Source organism: Mauremys reevesii, linkage group 8, assembly GCF_016161935.1.
Source record: "Mauremys reevesii isolate NIE-2019 linkage group 8, ASM1616193v1, whole genome shotgun sequence".
NCBI lineage: Eukaryota > Metazoa > Chordata > Testudines > Geoemydidae > Mauremys > Mauremys reevesii.
Window position 1 is genome coordinate 92217631 of NC_052630.1, and position 22212 is coordinate 92239842.

The 22212-nt window shown below is 41.2% G+C and overlaps 1 long non-coding RNA gene across 1 annotated transcript; it reads right to left on the minus strand.

The window, feature by feature from the left end:
• Positions 1-11561: 11561 nt before the first annotated feature.
• Positions 11562-21836, minus strand: LOC120370957. The gene is made up of 5 exons (XR_005584084.1): positions 21765-21836; positions 17225-17279; positions 16010-16140; positions 13514-13621; positions 11562-12236 (listed from the first exon to the last, which is right to left on the minus strand). It is a non-coding gene; the product is annotated as an uncharacterized LOC120370957 (long non-coding RNA).
• Between the last annotated feature and the right edge of the window lie 376 nt (positions 21837-22212).

A 22212-nucleotide genomic window follows, 5' to 3' on the forward strand; every position in this document is an offset into this window, starting at 1 on the left:
TGTGTGTGTGTGTGTGTGTGTGTGTGTGTGTGTGTGTGTGTGTGTGTGTGTGTGTGTAAAATGCCCTCCAGGAAAGAAGAGGATGTATTTTAGAACAGGCGGGACGTGATAGTCTGGAAGCTGGGAGTGCAAGATGCAATCTCTCTCCATGGCTGGCAAGAGCATGTCAGACTTAATGGGATTTTAAGAGAAGGAACCTCTTGCAGGCTCCAGGGACTCCAGTAAGGTAGCATTAAAAACTTTACTGCCATTAAATCTTGGAAAGCTGTAGATAATTTTGCTTGAAAAGAACGTGGCTGCTGGTGTGGTTAAAGTGATATAGAAAAATCCACTGAGGAGGAATCCCTCAATAAAACTGAGACAATTGGGGCTACAATGGAAGCAGTTGCTAAGGAAAACATCATTTGGAAGAGAAGATTGGAGAGGCTAGAGAGTGACAGAAATAGCAGAATTGTAGGATTGCTAACAGCTGCTGAGGGAAATGCTGAAAAGACTATTGAGACTTTATTAACTGCTACATTGGGGAACAGAAATAATCCTCCTTGCAGGTAGAGAAAAATGCCTGTCAGAGACCAACTAAAGGTTCTGCATTAGCTGATACACCAAAGAAGATAAGTAAATCCTTTCTCTCCTTGTGAACTGGTGGAGAGGAGCAGCTGGCCCACCACCAACAAAAAAGTCTTCCAGACGGCAAACTTTTCCACATGAGACTTTCCTCTCAAGGTTTAAGGTGCACAAGAAATAAAACAAATGTGTTTTATAGAAACAGAAATGTAAGCAGAAGTACAGAATACAACCCAATCCACCGTAGTGCTCTGTCTCTTCAAAGGCTTTTCTCCCCTTGGATCCCTGTGTAGCAAAGTGGCATTCGCTGACTTTCCTATGGGAGTATGTCTTTACTGTACAGTTAACTCAGGCTCTCACTCAAGCCATGTCTACACTACAAACTATGGTCAATTTACATTGGTGTAAAGCCGCTGCAGTATATCACTCATGTGCATACTTGGCTGCTTGCGATGGCACAGCCAACGGGTACAATTTTTTCCCCTCCTCCTTGTAACAACCTTTTATGTACTTGAAAACTGTTATGTCCCCACTCAGTGTTCTCTTTTCCAGACTAAACAAATGCAATTTTTTCAATCTTCCCTCATAGGTCATGTTTTCTAGACCTTTAATAATTTTTGTTGCTCTTCTCTGAATTCTCTCCAATTTGTCCATATCCTTCCTGAAATGTGGCACCCAGAACTGGACACAATACTCCATTTGAAGCCTAATCAGCATGGAGTAGAGTAGAAGAATTACTTCTCATGTCTTCCTTACAACACTCCTGCTAATACATCCCAGAATGATGTTTGCTTTTTTTGCAACAGTGTTACACTGTTCACTCATATTTATGAGTCATATCATATTCATAATAGAACAGAACTTTAAAATTAGAACAGTAGAAAACACGTGTGTCCATTTGAGTCCATTTCTTTCAAAGGTACACCCACCATGGTTCTCACAGGTCTGCGTATGTGAAGCTGTGATTCTCTTTACTGTCCCCAGCATGGAATGGTAGGGGTAGGGATGTGGCCCATGAAGCCACATGAAATGCTGGGGAGCTGTATGGCACTGCTGCTATGGGGAGGGATAGCTCAGTGGTTTAAGCATTGGCCTGCTAAACCCAGGGTTGTAAATTCAATCCTTGAGGGGGCCATTTAGGGATCTGGGGCAAAAAACTGTCTGCGGATTGGCCCTGCTTTGAGCAGGGGGTTGGACTAGTTGACCTCCTGATATTCTATGACTGCGAGGGGAGGCAAGGCCATGACTATCAGGCTTTGTAGGTCAACAACAGTCTGCAGCATTTGTGTTTGCTGGCAGAGAAACCCCATTATGTCCTGGTACATCTCCCTCTCCTTTTCCTGCTGGGACTTTCTCCTGTCCACTCTTTCGTTCTCCAGCTTGCTGCTATATTCACTCGCCAGGCACTCTGTCCCTGGTCCATGAATCACTGGCTTGCAAGATCTCAGTGAACATGTCCTCTCATGCCCTCTTCTTTCTCATCCTCAGCAGGGTCAGGCATTCAGCGGGTGTGGAAGGGACACTCCTCAAGGCTGCAATGGCAGCAGCTATAGATAGACAGATGTATCATTGTATTTATAGTCACACTGGAAAGCAAAAGATACGTTTCAGAATGCCCTCTCCTTATTCCCATAAGAGTTTTAAATAAGCCATGCTTATTGACACTCCAGGTTTGGAGTGCCTCTGCATAACACAGCCTTCCAGCCACAGCCATAGGGAGTATGGTCTGCCAGAGGCAAGGAGGTGTGGTACAATGAGAAGGGAAGTGTTCTGTTGCATAAAGTAATACAATTTCCTCCCCTGTTTCTATGGGTATGAGTACAAAGCAATGGCCCTGAGTAATGCACTGTTTTTTCACAAGGGGTGGTGATTTTAGCTGATATCTCACTCCTGTGGGTCACAAAGGCACAGCTGCTGGTGGTGTCCCGAAGCCACCCAGGCCTATATGCTGCTAGCCTGTGTACTGCAATGGTGCCTGATGAAATCATTGCAGAGTGGCATCAGGAAACATCATGAAGGTAGAAATAAGGCAGCCATCACTAGAAACCATCGGGAGAGGCTTGCAGAGTACTTCCATGGAAGTTTCATCGAGCTCTCTCACGAGGATATAGGGGACATCCCTGTGTACATGAACAAATGGTTCCCCTGCCTAACGCTACAGGGGATTGAAAAGCAGATAACAACTCGACCTCTGTTTATTGTAATGCTACCTCTTCTCATGTGAGTAAAACAATGAAAAATAGATACCCGTGTCCTGCTACCTTGGAGTTGGACTGAGTGCCATCTTCACATTTAAACATTTAAAGGAAGGATGCATGCACATGCACCCCGGTCCCTTCCACTGGATCTGGCTCATCTGTGCTTGGTGGGTGGATTGGCTAGATGCAATGGAGTCTTGAACAGAGCCTGGTTCACAGCATAACTGGACCCCTTCTCCTCTTTCTCCTCCTTGACGTTTATGGCAAGGGTCCCTATCTCAAACTCCACTGAGGTATCCATGGTGGTTTGCATGGTGCTGGTGGGGTCTGTATGACACGCAGCTTGTTGTAAAAGCATCAGGTCTGCAGCTTGGCATCAGATTGACTGTTGGCCTCTCTGGCCTTCTGATATGCCTGCAGCAGTTCCTTCACTTCCATGTGGCACTGCTGCTGGACCCTGTCATAACCCTTTGCCTTCATCCCCTTTGCCTGGTCTGTAGCATCTTCTCGCCACAAGCCCAAGAGATCCAATACTTCCTGTCTACTTCAGGCAGGAAAGTGTCTAGCACATGTAGCCAGCATGGTTGGGTGGACGGTTGCGTACTAGAAAGCAGAGCTACTAGGTGTGCTCATCAAGCTCAGCAATCAGGAAAAGGGATTTCAAAAATAGTTGAGTGTTTTAAACGGAGAGGGGTAGAGCTTTTGGTCTCTGGGACCCCTGGGCAGAGAAGTTCATAATTGTCTCCAGAGTGTGTCACTGTCAGGCCTTATGGGACAGCTGCTAGAGGTCTTTTAGAGTTGGCGTACATCATGCAGTGTCTGCACTCGTACTGCATCAACAACAGGATGGCAGCCATGGCTCAAGACTGTTTGTGGAGGTGGGGTTACTGCATCGCTGTAATGGGGTGTTTACATCAGTGGGAGACAAATCTGAGTGTAGACTCATGCAAGTCAACCCAAGGCAATTTAATGTCAACCTTACTTGGTAGTATGGACCAAGCCTGAGGCTACAAGTGTTTTGCCAGCATAGCAATACTGGTAGAGTGATCAGCAGAGCTCCCTAATGTGGACACAGCCTATGCTGACAGAAGGAGTTTTTCTGTCAGCATAGCAACACCACCTCCCCAAATGATATTAGCTATGTCAACAGAAGCACTTGTCTTTTGACATAGCTGTGTCTACGTTGTGGGTTTTGCTGGCATAGTAACATCAGTTATGTGTGGGGTTTTTTCACACCCCTGACCTACACAGCTATGTCAACAAAACTCCGTAGTGTAGACCTGGCCTCAGGCTTTCACCCGAACACCGCCTATCATCCACACAGAAAAATCTCTGACCCAGGTTTAGAGCTGCTTTAAGCCCAGGCTAACTTAACTCAGCCGGGGGAAGTTAGAACCCGAGTGCCACTGAAAATCAGGCTAGAACCTGGCCACCTGTCAGTGAGGATGCAGGCAAAATCACTCAAGTGCTGATAATCCTTCAATACCCTGTCCACAATTCCCCCAGAAGGACAGACAAGTTCTCCTGCAATTGACACACTTGACTGGGAAAGAATCCTACAGTGTCGCAGCACAAAGAACCATGGGATATCCACCGGACATACTTGGGCGAGTCTAGAAGTGAGGACACTGTAACGCAGATAGGCTGTGCTATGGGGATGCTTGCACCTGGGCTAGGCTAACCCAGGTGTTCAGACACAGGTGCCGATCACCCAGGTTATCTGCAGTAAGACATACCCCAGGTCCTTGGCTGTTAGTCACCAGCCCTACTTTATTACTCCATCCTGTACATCTATAGCAGGTCTGAGCAAGTCTTCTGTACCATCACCTTCCTCACCAAATGTAATTAGGCACAGAGAAGGGATATATTTAAAATCTGGGAAGACAGAGGGAAATGCCTTGGATGCAGCTAGAATAAAAAAATGGAAATACGTCGCTTAAAAGACAAGAGATTTTCTTTGTTCCAAATGTGAGTGGTACCAATAAGATGTTTCTTTCTTTAAAAGACTGTTAAAAACACGAATGCCTAAAACTGCCGTGTCTGTTTAGTTTTTATTTTAACCACCATGGATGCAATAGCATAGTGCAGATTGCAGAATGATCCGGACATATGCAAGACAGGGATAACTAGATACGCTGCGGTACTGAGTGTCAGGAACTAAATGTTCTGTTATCACACCAAATGTGGACAAAGACGAGTCAGCCGGAAAGGAAGATAGCCATGGCAATATGGTACAAAGGACAAAACACTGCTGTTCTTTGCTGTGCATAGTTGAGGGTGAGCTTGAAAAGGACAAAGTTTCCAGTTTATAATTTGGACGAGGCCAACATGTTCCTAGAATTCTCATAAATCATACGAAGATATTCTGGAGACTGGGGCGGAACTGGGGACAAGTGCTGGAGGAGGAAGAATTGCCTTCACGACTTTTGTTTATTGACTTTCTTTCTCTTTGTGACAGAGCTTAAACAGTTATTGAGATCAAAGTTATTTGCTGTTGACAAGGAAAGGGAATTAGATTTTTTTTATATGGATTCAAAGTAAGAAACTACACCACCAAAAGCAGGCAATGTGAATTCCAACAGCCATGTTAGATTTATAACAGACAGTATACAGGACAATCCTCCATTCTGGGCACCTTTGCCAAAATTAATAATGCAATCAAATTAAAAGTGACGCTAGCAGTTACTCCGTACTCACAAGCCAAAACTAAGGGAACCACCGTAAAAAGGAAGTCCAAGAATATGCCCCTCCCTTACAGAAACAACAGCTCTACCCAAAAGCCTGGGTGCATAGGTCAGGTTTGCAGTGTGCCCTGAAGATCAACAAATTTGAGCAATTTGTGACCCAAGAAGGGTGAAGGCTTCCTGGACAACTTCCTGCCAGTAGCCTCCCTATTTTATATGGAGAAGGGGATTCCAGCTCACACACCTCCCTTGACTGTAGCTGTGGTGGTATGGCATGGGGACGGGAACAGACTGTAGGCAAGTCACAGATTACTTAGTGCTTCCTAAGCCAAGACTGACCCCTGAAGCTCCACCCCTTTGCACACCCTGTATGTTCTAGGGCATACATTTTCCAGCCTGAGGAGCAATAGGCGACGCTACACATGGTCGACGCTACACAGCTATTCGTTTAGAGCTCACTTGTGTGCCTCTCTAAACCACCACCTCAGGAAGAGCTCCAACAGGTGGGTAATGCTTCTGGGAGTGAAACTGTTGTTGGCCCCTCCATAGAGGATATGATGGTTGAAACACCTGGACCCACCTTCTTCATTAGGCACCTGTCCCGGAGCTGGCTACAGTCGAAAAACAGGACTAGAAAATACTATGTATTTAGGGTGACCAGACAGTAAGTGTGAAAAATCAGGACAGGGGACTAGGGCTGGGGAATAGGAGCCTATATAAGAAAAAGACCCAAAAATCGGGACTGTCCCTATAAAATCAGGACATCTGGTCACCCTATATGTATTTGCAATGCAGTTGAGCCACTGTTGCTGCTGGGACCAGGATTTGTCCACGCCCTCTCTAATGTAACTCTAACTGTTCAAACTTTTTTGCATTAACATAGCATTTTGGTGTTAATATCCTTGTTTTTTAAGTTTTAATAACAGTAGCATTTAAATGGTCCCAGGTAGGTTTCAAAGTTCACACCATCCTGGTGTAAATGGGGCCGAGGGGTGGGAGATTTCTCACCTTTCCTTCTCACCACAGTTGTTTGGCAGGAGACAGATTTTGTGCAAGGCTGACAAGGAAGCAACCAGCACATCTTTTCCCACTAGGACAGCCTCCTACTGACTGAAATGCACAGTAGCCTTACCCCTATGAGAGGCTTTGCACAGTCACGAGTAAAATTCTCTGCCCCAGTACAAAGCATTCCCTGAAAGTCCCCTTTCCCCAGGCCAAAATGCCCAGGGAGAGGGGAAGGGGCAAATGAAACCGTTTTTGGAGGAAAACCACCGAGGGAGCTCAGTAGCCTCTCACCCTCATGTTTAGGAACCTACCAAATTCACAGTCCATTTTGGTCAATTTCACAGTCATAAGATTTTAAAAATCATAAATTTCATGATTTCAGCTATTTAAATCTGAAATTTCACAGTGTGATAATTGTAGGGGTCCTAACCCAAAAAGGAATTGTGGGTGGGGGGAGTCACAAGGTTATTGTAGGGGGGGGTTGTGGTACTGCTACCTTACTTCTGCGCTGCTGCTGATGGTGGCGCTGCCTTCAGAGCTGGGCAGCTAGAGAATGGCAGCTGCTGCCAGGAGCCCAGCTCTGAAGGCAGAGGCGCCGCCAGCAGCAACACAGAAGTAAGGGTGGCATGGTATGGTATTGCCACCCTTACTTCTGCGCTGCTCCTGGCAGGTAGGGAGAGAAGTTTAAAGGCACCAACAGAAAATCAAAGAGGGTACCTGGGGGTCTATTGTGTGAGTGAGGATTCTGGGACAGTGTGAGGGAAAGGAGGTTCCAGCTTATAGTTTTGAGTGGAAACCACTAACTGTTCTTTTGAACACCAAACTTCAAAATGCCACTGGAAGCAGTGCTAGTGATTCAGAAGCTGGCACTCTGTCATCTCAGTGAGCACTGATCCAGAGCCCCAGCGTGGTGTTTGCCACTGGAGATACTATCTAGGGAACGGAAGAGAGAAACAGAAATGTGACCCCTTCAGCCTATATATTTGTATGTGCCGGTTAATGTTGGGCTGCCCTATTTGAGATATAATTGTCAGAAGCTGGGCATCCAGAAATGAAGGGACCCAGTATTTACTAGACACTTCTGAATATGTACTTGCCGGGGGTCATATGCTGCTCAGTGGTAGAACTCCCACTGAATCCCAGGTCTCCCAAATAATTATGAGTCCTCTACTCTGCCCTGTATCTCAGGCTTGCTCTCTTCTCAAACAAGAAACTCCCTTATATCATGTGGAGAGTTAAGAATTGAATAGTACCCCAACACTACCCCTTCCAGCTGGGGCAGGAGGTTCTGAAGAGGCAGTCAATGGGGAGAGAGCGATGAGCTGGGAGTTAAAACCTCTGCCACTGACTCAGTGCATAACCTCTGGCAAGTCACATAACTGCTCTGTGCTTTAGTTTGTCCCTGTAGTAAAACAGTATTTATTTAGCTCCCTAAAGGTGTATTGTGATAGTTATTTAATTACCATTTATAACATCCTTTAAAATCCTCAGCTGAAAGGTACTATAGAAGGTTCAAGTTCAGATTTTCAAACACTAATGAGAGCAGAGTTAGGCCAATGCTGAGTGCTTTTGAAAATCCCTCCCTCCCAAATCTACCCCTCTGCTGGTAGTGCAATAGGTTCCATAATACGATGCACAAGCAAAGAACCCAATAACAGAGAAAATAAACTCAACATTTTGGGAATCTTCCATTTTAAGAAATCTGCCTCAGTTTGGAAAGATAAAAAAATAAATGGCAATTTACATGATAAAGAAAAGTACTTTAATGAATTGCAAATAGCCTATAAGTGACTAAAGAAAAAACTGATGGTGTGAACAAAGTACATAAAAATCCTGTGTGCATACACTGTTTATAAATCAAACTCTCCCCCAGCACACTCAGAATAGACATCCAAAGGAACATATCAAATTATACAAAAGGTCAGTGAATGTAAAATACTGTGCAGACTGTTATGGTTTCATTTTTAATCTCTTTCATCACCTAAAAACTTCGGGGTGGAAATTATATTTGAATACATTGGAGAAACTAATGAGAATTTTTGGATGATAATGCTGAAGTCAGGAGACATTTTTTTATCCTAAATACCTGGCACTTGCTAGAAATTCTAATCAATTACCCAGGACATTTGGGGGAATTAACATTCTTTTTTAAATTTTTCATGATCTGTCCATTTTTTAAAAAATGAAACAAAGTTTTAAAGTATTTGTAAAGTTAATAATATACTTAGCACTTTTCATCTTCAAGGTGCTATGCAAACATTAAATCTTAAATAATGTTTGCAGTTGGGGGTGCTGGAACAGTGGGGATGCTGATGGCGGAAACCATGTCTTTGGTGTTTATTATTACTACTTCAAGCCAGGGTGTGCGGCAGCACCCCCTAGTTCCAGCACCACTGTTTGCAATTCCCCTCTGAGGAAAGTGTTATCTCCATTTCATAGATGGCAAAACTGAGATTAAGGCCAACTCTTTCAAATTTAGACGCCTAAAGAGAAGCCCCTGGATAGAGATTGTTCATAGCAATCTATATGATTTAAACACATATATCCTATGCATTTTAATGCATTAATTTTTAATCCTTTGGACTCCTTTGAAAATCTCACTGTCCGTATTTATAGCAGTAGCTTGATTTTCAAAGGTGTTTAACACCCGTGTTGGAAATGTTTGTCCGAAGGAAACAGAGGGAGCCTGTGTCAGATGAAGGATTCATGTTTAGGAGATTAGGGCTTCCTGCTTTCCAGTCCTGTATTCATACCACTACGCAACATCTCGCTCGCTTTCTCTCTGCCCTTGTCTTCAATAGGGGAAAAAATATGTGTTCTTAACTCAAGTTAGCTAACCTGAGGTAAAATCAAGGAAAACAAGGCAGTTCATAGTTTTCACACAAATTAGCAGGTTGATTTCAAGACTATCAGGGAGTATAATCTTTAACTTGCCATCTTAACTTGTTTGGAAAGTACAAATTGCTTTGATCTTAGCAGAATTTTACCTCGAGTTAGTTACCTCAAGTTAGCTAACTCGCGTTAAGAACACACCGTTTTTCCTACTGAAGACACAGTCTTCGGCTTTTCAGTCCCTGAGGCAACCTCTCTTTCTGTCCAAGTGTGTTTTAAGAGAAAATGTAAAATCAGTCTTTTTCTTCCATCCTGTCCAGTGCCGAGTGAACTAGCTGCCTATCTTCCCTTTTTTCCTAGCTGAATGTGTCTAGCCATAACATTTTTTGCCCATTTGATGCAGCCACTTGGTGACATGTTGAATGGTCTAATGCAGGGGTAGGCAATCTATGGCATGCATGCCGAAGGCGGCACGTGAGCTGATTTTCAGTGGCGCTCACACTGCCCGGGTCCTAGCCACCGGTCCAGGGGGCTCTGCATTTTAATTTAATTTTAAATGAAGCTTCTTAAATATTTTAAAAACCTTATTTACTTTACATACAACAATAGTTTAGTTATATATTATAGACTTATAGAAAGAGACCTTCCAAATGTTAAAATGTATTACTGGCACGCGAAACCTTAAATTAGAGTGAATAAATGAAGACTCGGCACAGCACTTCTGAAAGGTTGCCGACCCCTGGTCTAATGAAACATAAATTACATAAGCAGATGTTTCTCATCACAACCTGATGTGTCAACCTTTGAGACACGACAAGATGAAAAGAACATGGTTTCTGATCAACAATAGTGAAAAAGGAAGAACTTTTGGATACAAAGATGCTTGTAAACAGTGAAATCCTCTCAAGATACATTCAAGGAGATGAGTAGGACCGTACCCTCCGTGTTCCTTGTGTGGAGCAGAGATAGGTCCAAACCACAATCCTGATTCAAACACCCGCAGTTGCAGCTGGCAAAATCAAGATGTTGATCCAAATGTTGGAACTTGAGTGTCTCCCTGGATGGGATGTTTCCCTCTTCCTTTGAGTTCTGTAAAATTTGGCAGGTCTAGTTGTGTTTCCATTCAGATGGGTTCGGACCCCTGAATTTGTTTTTTTTTAATTAATCTAAAAATAGTTCAGAGTGACACTCTATCAAAGCCACTGAATTTCAACCTGTTAATTCACCCAGAGACATGTGACAGTGTGGCCAACAGCAGCCGTACCAGCCCTCCGATCACAGGATCACCAGTTCAATTCCCCTGGAGTAAACCCGAGGTGCAAAGCTGTGCTGAAGTGATAGACTGTGGATGGGCTGGAGAGAGCTATGCGGCTAATTAGCCCAAAAAGTAAAAAGACCCAGGAAGGAAATGTTGGTGTGGTGGGGAGGGGGAGAGGCGGACAGGCTTTTGAGACTCAGAAGAGAGCTCTCAGGGGGAAGATACCTCATCTCCCCTCCCCTCCCACCTTCTGCCCCTTTGGCTGAGTGAGCTAAGGATCATATGCTATTGTAAATGCAGAGCTGCACAAGTTTGTAAAGTAGGCTTGGAACTGGGTGCAGGTTTTCTTGAAAAATTTGCAAACCTTCCACTACACAATCAACCGTCTGCTTACAAAACCAGTAGTTTCCCACTGCAATTAAAAAATTGCTCCATCTTGCAGAGAAGACATGACTGAACTGTGAGATGGGACTGCTGCCTTGTCCAGCTCTTCCAACCCTGTTGGGTTTACGGTGTTCTCTAGAAAGGGGCTTGTGTTAGCAGTGAGTTTAAAAACATGCTCTAGCCTACATAAACTGGCACATTCCTCGCCTCTCGGGAATGCCCAGAATTTTGCTTCCCCTTTGACTTCTCCCAGTCAATTAAATTATTAGTTGGTATATATTTTTAATGAGGTGTGTAGCAGCCTCTGCTGGTACATGTGTGCAGACAAACTGCACTTCAGAGAGAGAGAGAAAGTGTGTGTGTGTGTGTGTGTGTGTGTGTGTGTGTCCATTAATTGTTTTTCCTCTGGGTATATATGACTCTTCTTCCAAAGAGTTGGCAATCCAAAAAACAAAGTCAGCAGAGGAGAAACCACGCATTTCTCTACGGAAGAAAATCAGCACGATACCTTACTGCAATATAAGCTCCTGTTTGCAGTTTATCTTTAAGGGAAAAAAAACATTTTTTGTTTGTTCTCAGGTTGCTTTCTTGTTAGTTTCTCATCCCTTCAGGAGTGTATGTGAACATATGGGGTGTTATGGGGGGTGGCGTGAAAGTGAGATGGGGATCCAAACAGGTTTCCATTCATTTCATCATCCTCTTAGCACTAGTTACTAGAGGTGGGCTCAAGCTGTAAAATTTAGATCCAGATCTGGGGTTGGGTTTTGAAAGAAGGGAATTAAAAGTTAGAATCTAGAGGCTCGGTTCAGATCCATCCCCTTCTAATTAAATATTAGCAAAAATCAGACAAAGAAACAATTCAAAGTCGTTTCATGTGTTGATGGTATATTGTCACTTTGGTTCTGATACCTCAAGGTTTGCCTCAGGGGGGAAAGAATACAGGCAACTACTGCAGCAATGAAGTAATACAATATAAGCTTTTGTTGGGGCATCTAGGTTACCGAAGTCAAATATATCGTCGTTGAATTTGGCCCCAAGTGATCTGTTTCATTCCACATTAGTATCTATATAGCACTTAGCCCTTATAGATTGCTTTATAAACATATTAATTTGTCTTCAAAGCAACTACAACAACAGGGAGCCAGAGAGCGAGGCATAGAGCTATCTTGTCCAATGCCACTATGTCAATGTTAGAGCCAGGAATAGAATTCAGAAGTTCCTAGGTCCCAGGTCTGTGCTCAGACCACTTAGGTAGAGCTGATCAAAAATGAAATTTTCATCCTCTGGGAAATTCTGATATTTATTTCCATCCTGAATCAGGGCAAAAAAACAAAACAAAACAAGAAACCCTTTAGTGTGATGGAAAGTTGTGAAAAAATGTGATTTGGAAATTTTCTACAGTCAAAATGAAATATTTATTCATTCCCAACTCTAAATGCTTCCTTTAGATTTGTCGCTACAGTAGTTTTCACGCTCATTGAGTCTGTGGACCACTTTGTAAGGCTTCCTATTCAAACTTCCCAATTCCAATTCCACTGTGGCAACTGGATTTCTCAATTATGTGGAACAGGACAATATTACAGCCACAAAACTGAAATAAATTCACTTTAATACACTGGGGAGGACTGCTTAGTACATCAACAGATTTTGGTATCTGTGCTGTTTATTTCCTTCCCCTGAATGTAGGATTTTACATAGATTAATAATGAATATCCTCTCGCTGCTCTATCCTCTAGAGGGCAGTTTGCAGTTTGTTTCTGTTCTCCTGGGTATTTGATTTTGTTGCCATTTGCACATTTGATTATGGTTGAATTTACAAAAAAGCAACCCCTGACAGAGAAAGATGTGAAGCAGCCGGAGATGGTCAAAATTATCTCTGAACATCCCTAAAAGAGATCTGCACAGAGCTACAAGGAGCAGAAATCATCTCAGCTTGAAGACTGACAAATGTTTCACCTTTGTGACCAACTGGACGTGCTCCACAGATCACAGTTTAAGAACCACTGCTCGGGTATACGTATACATTAAAGATTGCCTTAATTCCTGACATTCTGGAAAATCCTAACGGGTTAAAAGTAGTTCTTACAGGAGCAGCAAGTACTGTAAAACCTTTTGTGCCATTCTGACTAATCACCCCTCTGGCATGCTGAGCAAATGCAGGTTAATGGTGAATCTTAATATTTTTATTAATTAAATTAAGTGTGTTATCCTAATAACTAGTGTCAATTTTTCATCGCTAGGTAATGACTAGAGCTGGGTGAGCTATTCATAACTAATAATGTATCTGAAGAATGGAATCCTTTTTTTGTTTGTTTTTTTGGGAATTCTCTGACAACAGACTGATTTTTTACAAATGTTTGACATTTAAAATTAATTCAGGGACACTCCATATAGACATATTTGAGCCTAAAAGTAATTCACTAACTATTCCCTTTGACTATACCTTTAACTATTCATTACTAGTTACTGTGAGACTATGTTTGTCTTTAAATCTGTAACAGGAAGGCAATGGGAAAGGGTTTAGGTAGAAGCTAACAGAAAAGCTGAGAGAGACAGAGTAGCTCAAGGGATAACATTGTATTCCTTACTCTAATTAAGTTCCTTGTTCAGTGTTAGAAGAAAACAACTCTTCAGGTGATTCGTACCACTGTCCCGTGTCATGGAGCCAGAAGTTGACTCATCTGGACACACCAAAACTAAGAGGAAAAAGAAAATGTAAAAATTCAACCCTTCACAAGACTGGACTGGTCCTGAACAGGCCCATCACTTCACCAGAATTCAAAATGCAACACAGCGACATACGGGTCAACCCATTAATTTACACCGTGGGGAGCGAAGCTGAAAATATTGATAAATAATTTCCCCACACAGGTGATTAGAATCATTATGTGATCATTCTTAAAATGTTTGATGGACATTTCATTCCAAAAGGAAAGTATAGACAAATGTGCTTTTACAAAAGGGAGCAGAGGCCCAGAAAGCTTTTAAACGGGCACCATATGATAAGCAGAGCAGTATGACTTTGGTGTCATTAAAGGACACAAGAGATCATTTAGCAGTTAGAATTTTAAACAAGGAACTCCTAGTAAAATCACAGATAATGTCTGAGGTAGGGTGACCAGATGTCCCGATTTTATAGGGACAGTCCCGATTTTTGGTTTTTTTTTTTCTTATATAGACTCCTATTACCCCTGTCCTGATTTTTCACATTTGGTGTCTGGTCACCCTGGTCTGGGACAGGCAGTGCCACTGGCAAGGCATTCTGGGCTAGTGAGAATTCAAGTCGCCCAATAAGAAAGTATTGGAAATATCAAAGAAAGAAATCCCCATGTGCAAGAGAAACTTCATGAAAAGTGACTCTTAAGAGCACTGAATTCATTGGGCAGAAATGTAGGTGTGGCAGGGAAGAACACAAAACAAAGTCTGCTCAGTCAGTGGAAGTTGTGCAGGGAATTTAAGAATATGGTATTTGGAAACATGTCTGCTGCAGCAAAGGAAATTGGGAGATTTATTTATCATTATTATTATTATTTATTACCATAGTGCCTATGAGTCCTAGTCATGGACCAAGACATCAATATGCTAGGTGCTGTAGAGACACAGAACAAAAAGACCTTGCAACCTAAATATAAGACAAAAGATGGCTACAGACAGATGAGGGAGTACGAGGAAACAATGAGACAACATTGGTCAAATATGAGTGATGCCTATTTCCTGGGATTGGTGTCTTAAAGCCAGAATTCGTGAATAAGGTGGGACTGTCAAGCTTAAGATTTGCAATGTTGCTAAATTTAAAACTGATTCCAGGACAGAGGTTGTTGATTTGTAATGAGAATTTTAAAGGGTTTACCCATCGCCTTAGTTTGGACACTTTCATCACCTAAGTGATTCCAAAGCCCATACTAGCTACAAAGACAAGGAGTAGCACTTGTGTCACCTTTGTCATTAATGAAGCCATCATAAGTAGCTTCCTTGACTTACCTGCAGCCATTAATATTATAGACTGCAGAGAGGAAGTTGGGACAGCATTCAGTGAAAAGGGCCTGCTTAAAGGAGAAATAGCTCAGATTGTAATGAAAGAAGGGACCATATCCTACACACCCAACATAGCTGAGCCCAGAAGTTCAAATCCAAATTAAGGGAAGGGTGTAGAGGAAAAGTGTAATAGAACATATTAGTGGATGGACAGAGTTGTTCACACCATAGTGCTGGGGCGGGGGGAGAGGAAAAGGTATAGCCTTTCCAATATGGAAGATACACTCTCCAAGTTAACTGATGCAACAATGTCCTCATCAATAGATGCAGCTAGTGGTTGGTAGCAAGTTCCAGTCGATCCTGATGAAGCCAAGCTGACAATGTTTCCAATGCTAATTGGAAGATATTGCCTTCCATTTGGTATTACAAGCATCCCAAAAAATGTTCAAAGGAATGTGAAGAAGATGGTGCAATTCTTGGCAGGAATGGACGTTTTTATGGGTGACATTCTAATTTACAGGCGGTCAGAGAAAGAACATAATGTACAGTTAAAACAAGTTCTGAAAGGAAATGAGGCTGCTGGAGTCAACTAAATATAAATGTGTGTTATGACAAAGTCAGCCACACTTCTCAGGGACGTGAGTACAGGGCAGATCCAGAAGAGTCAAAGCTAGAGCTGAAATGCCAGCATCTAACAATGTATTGGAATTGATGCAATTTCTGTATGACAAAATTCTTGAGATAATTCCCACTCCAATCGGTTTTAAAAGACCAAGATTTGTATTATCTTTTTCAATCTGGGATAAAGCACAGGAGCCTGGTTAGGGGTTCTATTGACCAGTTCCTCAATACTGGCTCTGTGAAGTCTGCAGCCATTTCAGCAGATGCCAGCAGCTATAGGCTTGGTTGGGTACTGGCACAGTTATATGACTGCAAACTCTGAGTGTGGACAGAGTAAATTCTATATTGTCATACGAAAAGGGTCATGGAGAATCATCCAATGCAGCCCACACAGTGATTAGAGCATGGTGTGCCTATGGGGAAGTGGAGAAAAGGTATAAATGTGTATAACATTTAGACATACAGAAGTGCCAGATATAAAGTTTTACCTTTATACAGCTGTTGGAAGTCCATCTATATTATGGATGTAATAATTCAGTCAATTTTCCCCAAAACTGTGTGCGTGGAACCTTTCATTTCTTAGCTTGAGTACACCGGTAGATCCAGGTAATGTAAATGACTAAAAAAAAACAATTAAATGTATGAATGAATGTCAGTCTTTCTGGATGCAGCCTTCATTAAGAAACTGAAATATGAGGTATTTTGTTACCTAATATTGAATATAGTTAATTAAAAGGTAAAGATTACATTTTGGTTGAGTTAATTTGAAATTAAAAAAAAAAACATTTAAACAATATATTTCTGATTTTCGTTTTGGCAATTAATAGACCAAACTGTGTAACTAAGGTTTCATTCTATTGATACTAAAATAATTAGATTAGCAAACACATTGTAAATATATTACCTAATACAAATAATATTATCACCTTGCTTTTTCATTAGATAGTACAGCAATATAATATAACAATATAGCGTTTATAGTATTAAAATACTCTAGTAAAATCAGGAGTACTTGCTAAATAAATAAAAAATAAAATTAATAAATTTATTTAAATTTATTTAAAATAAAATTAAAAAAAATTAAATTTGTTTGTTAGTCTTTAAAGTACTCCTGTTTTTTTTTTTTTTGCGGATACAGACTAACACGGCTGCTACTCTGAAATCTAGTAAAATCATTAGTTGTGTTTATTATATTTTATATTGTTGTACTAACTGAAAAAGCAGGGTACTAACCAAAAAAGCATGATTATAGTGTGTATTTATATATATAAAATGTACTGCTTCTGAATTTGTTTTGGTCAAGAATTTGTACAAGTGAAGTAATTTCCTCTATCAGAAAGTTTTAGTAACTTCTACTTTTACTATAGTGTTTTTAAGGTCCTGCATTGCCTTACTGCTTTCAAGAAGGTTGGTTTCTGGTTTGTTTTTTCTCAGTATTCCTCACCTACCAAACTTTCACATTCTTGCCTGCAAAGCAAATTCTAAAGAGATGTTCGGCAGTTGCCTGAGATATCAGTTTAAAAAGCCTTAGGGCTGTTTGAGAGGCCTTCTAAAAAAGCATGACATTCAATCAAAGTCCAGTGAGGAAAGTTTTAATGAATAAACTTGGTAAATTAGAAAGCACGGCAGTAGAGTGATTAACTCTCATTTGTGCACTAGTGTTAAAATTAATTAAAATGTTTAAGCCATAGGAGGCAGGTTACCTCCTCAAGACCTGGCGTTGCCCTCAGAGTCAGTCTGGATCCAGCAGTGATTCATCTTGCACAAGATGAGAGGGGGGTTAAAAGAAAAGAACAGTCAGGACAAATGTGTTTTCAATGGTGCTTAGCAGCAGGAAGACCACTGAGACTTCAGTTCAGTGCTACTGAAGTGTGACATAATAATACAGTATGTACATTGTTGGGTATATTCTTTGAAAGAAATTTCACCCACCCTTTCACAGAGATTTCATTTTGGCTCGACATGACAAAGCTAATTTCAGTACCAGGATGAATACTGAATTGTGCTACCATCTAGGACAGATTGTTAGAAATTAGCGCTATTTATTTGATTCAGTTAAACAGTGACTGGTGAATCTAACCGTCTTTACCATGTACCATGAAGTATATGATACAGCAGTATACTTTTATATCAGTAGCCATCGCCATCTTTATTAATAGTCTTTCATTACATCAATTAAATACATGAGAAGCCGACTAGTATATTCAATAGACTAGATAAAATATTAAGTTGAATACTTCACTGGCAATATATAGTCTTAGCAACAAGTTTTGTAGACAATCCTAAACATTCAATTTTAGAAGCTTAATTTCTTTTAAAAATCTGTTCAGATTAGTTTCTTTTCAAGGACCAGAAGCTTGCGTTTCTTCGTATACAGATCCATTATGATATGGCTGTTTAAAAAACGGTGCCTGTTTGGAATTATAAATGACAACCCATTTTATAAAGAGAAAAGTCTTCTCTGACAGCAGGAAGAATATCATATGGGTGACAAATGGAAAAACGTGTCATATAGCAAAGCAGTTGTTTTCAGATGTTCACCAAGGGCCAGTTATTCATTTGACATTGGTCAGAATTAAGGATTTTGGAGAAATTCATCTGAAACAGAAAGTGTGAACAATTTCTGCTCCACGAAAATTACCATTATTCGCTGTAGATCTATGTTCATAACTTTAAAGACTGGCAGTCTTGCCTATTTTTTTTCCTCTATAGATTTCTTGTCAAGAAAGGTGTCAGAGGTCAATGTCAGAATGCCCCTTTGGCACCCATTAACTATAACCAGCAAACTTGTTCACTATTGATCCACAATGTCTAAATATCTATTATGCTGGATATAAAAGGTAGTTTTCACATCTTTCTAAAACAGATAATTCATAAAGGCCAAAGGGTCAGGTCTTGTGATATTTTATTGTTTCACTGTATCAGTGACTACAAGTGTGGAGGGAGAACAGGACAGACTAAGTGTCACTGAACTCTTGAAGGAGAAAGTTCTATGTCTTCTGAACACATTAATAGCTTCCCATTCATATACTGCAACACTTTAATGATATTTGCTTGTGTTTCGACTCTTCATTATACTAACAGGGCAGAAGGACCCACAGTGAATTATATTTAAAGTTTGTGTTCATTACCCAGTTGTTAAAGTTCGGGTGAATCTGAATTCTGTTGAAATCAAGTCAAAACAGTAAAATGTGTTCCTGTAACAATTTACGGTGCTTTGGCTCAGATTGCTACAGCTAGAGCATTTTGCATCATGACTGTAACACATTATAAAGGGTCCAGTGTGCCAGGGGTCAGTGTGTGATACTCCCTTGGGCTATCATAGGAGCTGTGCAAAAAGGGGAAGATCTCCAGCTGGCATATATTGTCATAGCTCTATTTAAAATCAGGGAACACGTAATAACTGAAGTCAGTGGCAATTTACTCCAGCTGAGGATCTGCCCTAGGGTGCTTGTGGGTTGGAGGCCACAGTGCAAAAATCATCTGTTTTCTGAACAGAAGCTAGTGTGATCCCGGGCTAGTGATCTTACTAGCTCTTACAAACCTGCCACATTTACCTGAGGTTCTTTTAATCTTCACATTGCTGAACATTTGACACTGCTAACTCGTTACGTGTTCTTTTGCTAGTGTTTATTATCTAACTAGAAGCACAATGAAGAGGAGATCGGGTCTGATGACAGCCCCATAGACCTCTACCAGAGTTGAGGCTACTCAGCAGCTCCCAGGAAGCACTAATTACTTTGCAGGATCGGCCCCATGACAAGTGAACCTTTCTTACAAGTTGGCTGGCACAGTCTTCCTTTCATGCAGCCTTCTAGTGAGCCCAAAGAGATGGCTCATATTCTTCTAGACTACATTTTTGAAGAAAGTAAATTGAGATGAATCATGCTAAGATGAGATAGTTAAAATGGCAGGCTCCATAAGTTTCAATACATCCTTATAGCTCTGAACACTAAAATGCAGCTGAACATTGGAATAAGGGACAAAAGAGAATCAGATAACTCATTCTTAGCAGGGGGAAAAAGCCATTTCTGGCCCAGCTGCTACACCATGGAAATCCACATAGTATGCTTTTAGAGCTCTACCTTTAAAAAAACCAATTGTGGTTTCTTTTTATGACTGGTCATGGTTACACATCACTGCCTACTCTATGACACAGAGTTTGCAGAGTTTCTGAGGCAAACAATAAACCACCAGCTTTATTTCTGTTTACAAATGTTACCTGAGGGAAATGTGCCTATACCTGTTGGATAAATTACAAATCATCAACACCAAATATGACCTGCAACTGCAACGGAGAAAAAAGTCAGGGCTGCCTCCAGTTATTCAGCCTTAGAGATTAGAAAACCTGACCAGTTCAACAGTCTGCTGTTTTAATTCATTCATTAATTAAATAACTACATTTTAATATTTAAAGATAAGCAGCCTGCATATTACTTGCCTGAATTTGTATTTGACAGAAGATCTCAGTGCATTTGTAACTCAACAAGATTTGTCTTTGTAATTAGTAAAATTAGGGTGTTGTTGTTTTTTTTTAAACGAAACATAATGAGAGTTGGACTCAAGTCAGAACAAACACGGACATTCTGATTTGGGGCACTCCAAAGTGTGGGTGGTATTCAGATCCAAGCTGTTATTTCAGCCATTTATAAAGATAAGTGGTGGGGGTTTGTTTCCTCTCCATCACCAATCATAAGAAGAACATAGGCCCAATTTACATTACATCTCAAGTATCCGATCAGGGATCCTGACTGCAACAAGGTTGATCTTGAACTGGTTACAAAACACTTCAAATCTGTAGTGGGGATGCAGCTTAACCCTACTGTAATCGGGTCACATAACTGAGCTGGACAGTTCCAGACCTTAGTTTAGATGCTGGGACACTGTTCATGTTATGGGTGTTGTAACTGGGTCCAGGACCACTGAGTTGTAGCTGGGTCCCCTGACACCAATAGAGTTGTAACATAGATGGATCAAAATTAAAGACTACTTTTTCTAGCTATTAGCAATTGTGAGCTGCTTAATATGAACCAGAAATAACAGTATTGTTAATAATATCGAAGTGACACATTATTAGCCTCTGTGGATGACTCTATTCCTCCTAATAATTTTTATTTTTATTTAATGTTTGGAGATGCTGTAAAAAGTGAGTAGTGTTTCAAAATGTGACCTCTGTGGGGTTTAAAACCTACTGAATCAGATGAGATATGAAAGTGTTCTGTGTAATATATGACTTAAAGCTATGTTTTTAAAACTTTAATAGAAAATGTCTGAGTCTTTAGATCACTATTTCTTAAAGTATAGTAAGCGGAGGAATTTGCTTCAGATGTTCTCTTTGCCAAAAAAGAGCCATAGTGGGAGCACACGCTGCATTTTCCCTTCAGCATGCCTCTAAACTGACCTGAAGGAATCAGCTTCCATTATGCATCATATTTGTATAGCAGCTTCCCTCAGAGGATCTCAAAGCCCATTACAGCCCAGGCCTGATCCAAAGTAGTTCTGAGTGCCCCAGCCCTCACTGAAATCAAGTCTTACAGGATCCGTCTTCCATGAATTAAACCTTACAACACCAGGTGGGGTAGGTAAGTATTGTGTCCATTTCACAGACAGGAAAAACTGAAGCACACAGACTTGCCCAAAGCCCCACAGTACATCTGCAGTACTGCAGAAATAGAACCCAGGTATCCCGATTCCCAGACCCATATTTTAACCATAAGACCATCCATACTTTCTAGTAGTAAATGACCTTCTAGTATAATACTAATGCATTTGGTTCACATTACTTCTATGCTACCTGCTTTTTCCAAAGTGAATCCCATCCTCTCCAGTGATCTTATGGTTTTATACTGGATTATCAGTACTTACTTCTCTGGTACTCTCCTTTAAAAGAAAAAGCATACATTGTTCTATAGCAGTGGTCTACTGTGGATACTAGGGATACTTGTGTATTTAAGAAGAATAACAATAGCATATAACAGCTTTCATCCAAGCAACTCAAAGCCTTTCCCAGAGGTGGGTAAATATTATCATCCCCATATTACAGACAGGGAAACTCTGTGCAGAAAAGTTAAGAGACTGAGCTAAGATGACACAGCAAATGTGTGGCAGAGCTGGGAAGACAAGATAGAGATCCTGACTCCAAGTCTCCTGCTGCCTTACTTACAGCAATTATTTTGTTCTCTAATCTCTCCTTTCTCAGAGTTAGAAGGTGCTATATACGCAGACAAACAGACATTCACTCACCTGAAAGAAACAAAGGTGCAGTCAAGCAACTGCCAGTAACAAAATGGCCACTTTAGGGCTGCAGCTGCTTGGATCTGCCAGATTTAAAGGACCAGACCCAGAAAAGCAGGCTGGGAAAGAAGTTCCTATTAAAGGGCAACCTTACCCTGGAGAGAGTTAGTAAAGATCAGTCAGGGTGTTATTATGGAAGGTATTTCTATAGAAGGGGCTGGTTTGGTGGTGTCCCTCTGGGGCACCTGGCATTGGCCACTGTCGGTGGACAGGATACTGGGCTAGATGGACCTTTGGTCTGACCCAGTATGGCCATTCTTATGGGACTATTATCACTGTAATACTCACATACTTTTCAGATGCGACATGTAATGTTGCCAGATCTAGGGCTGGGACATAGCAGTTCTGTGACAGAAGGCAGCGCAAACTTCTCAGGGCAGTCTGACTGCCTAGGGCA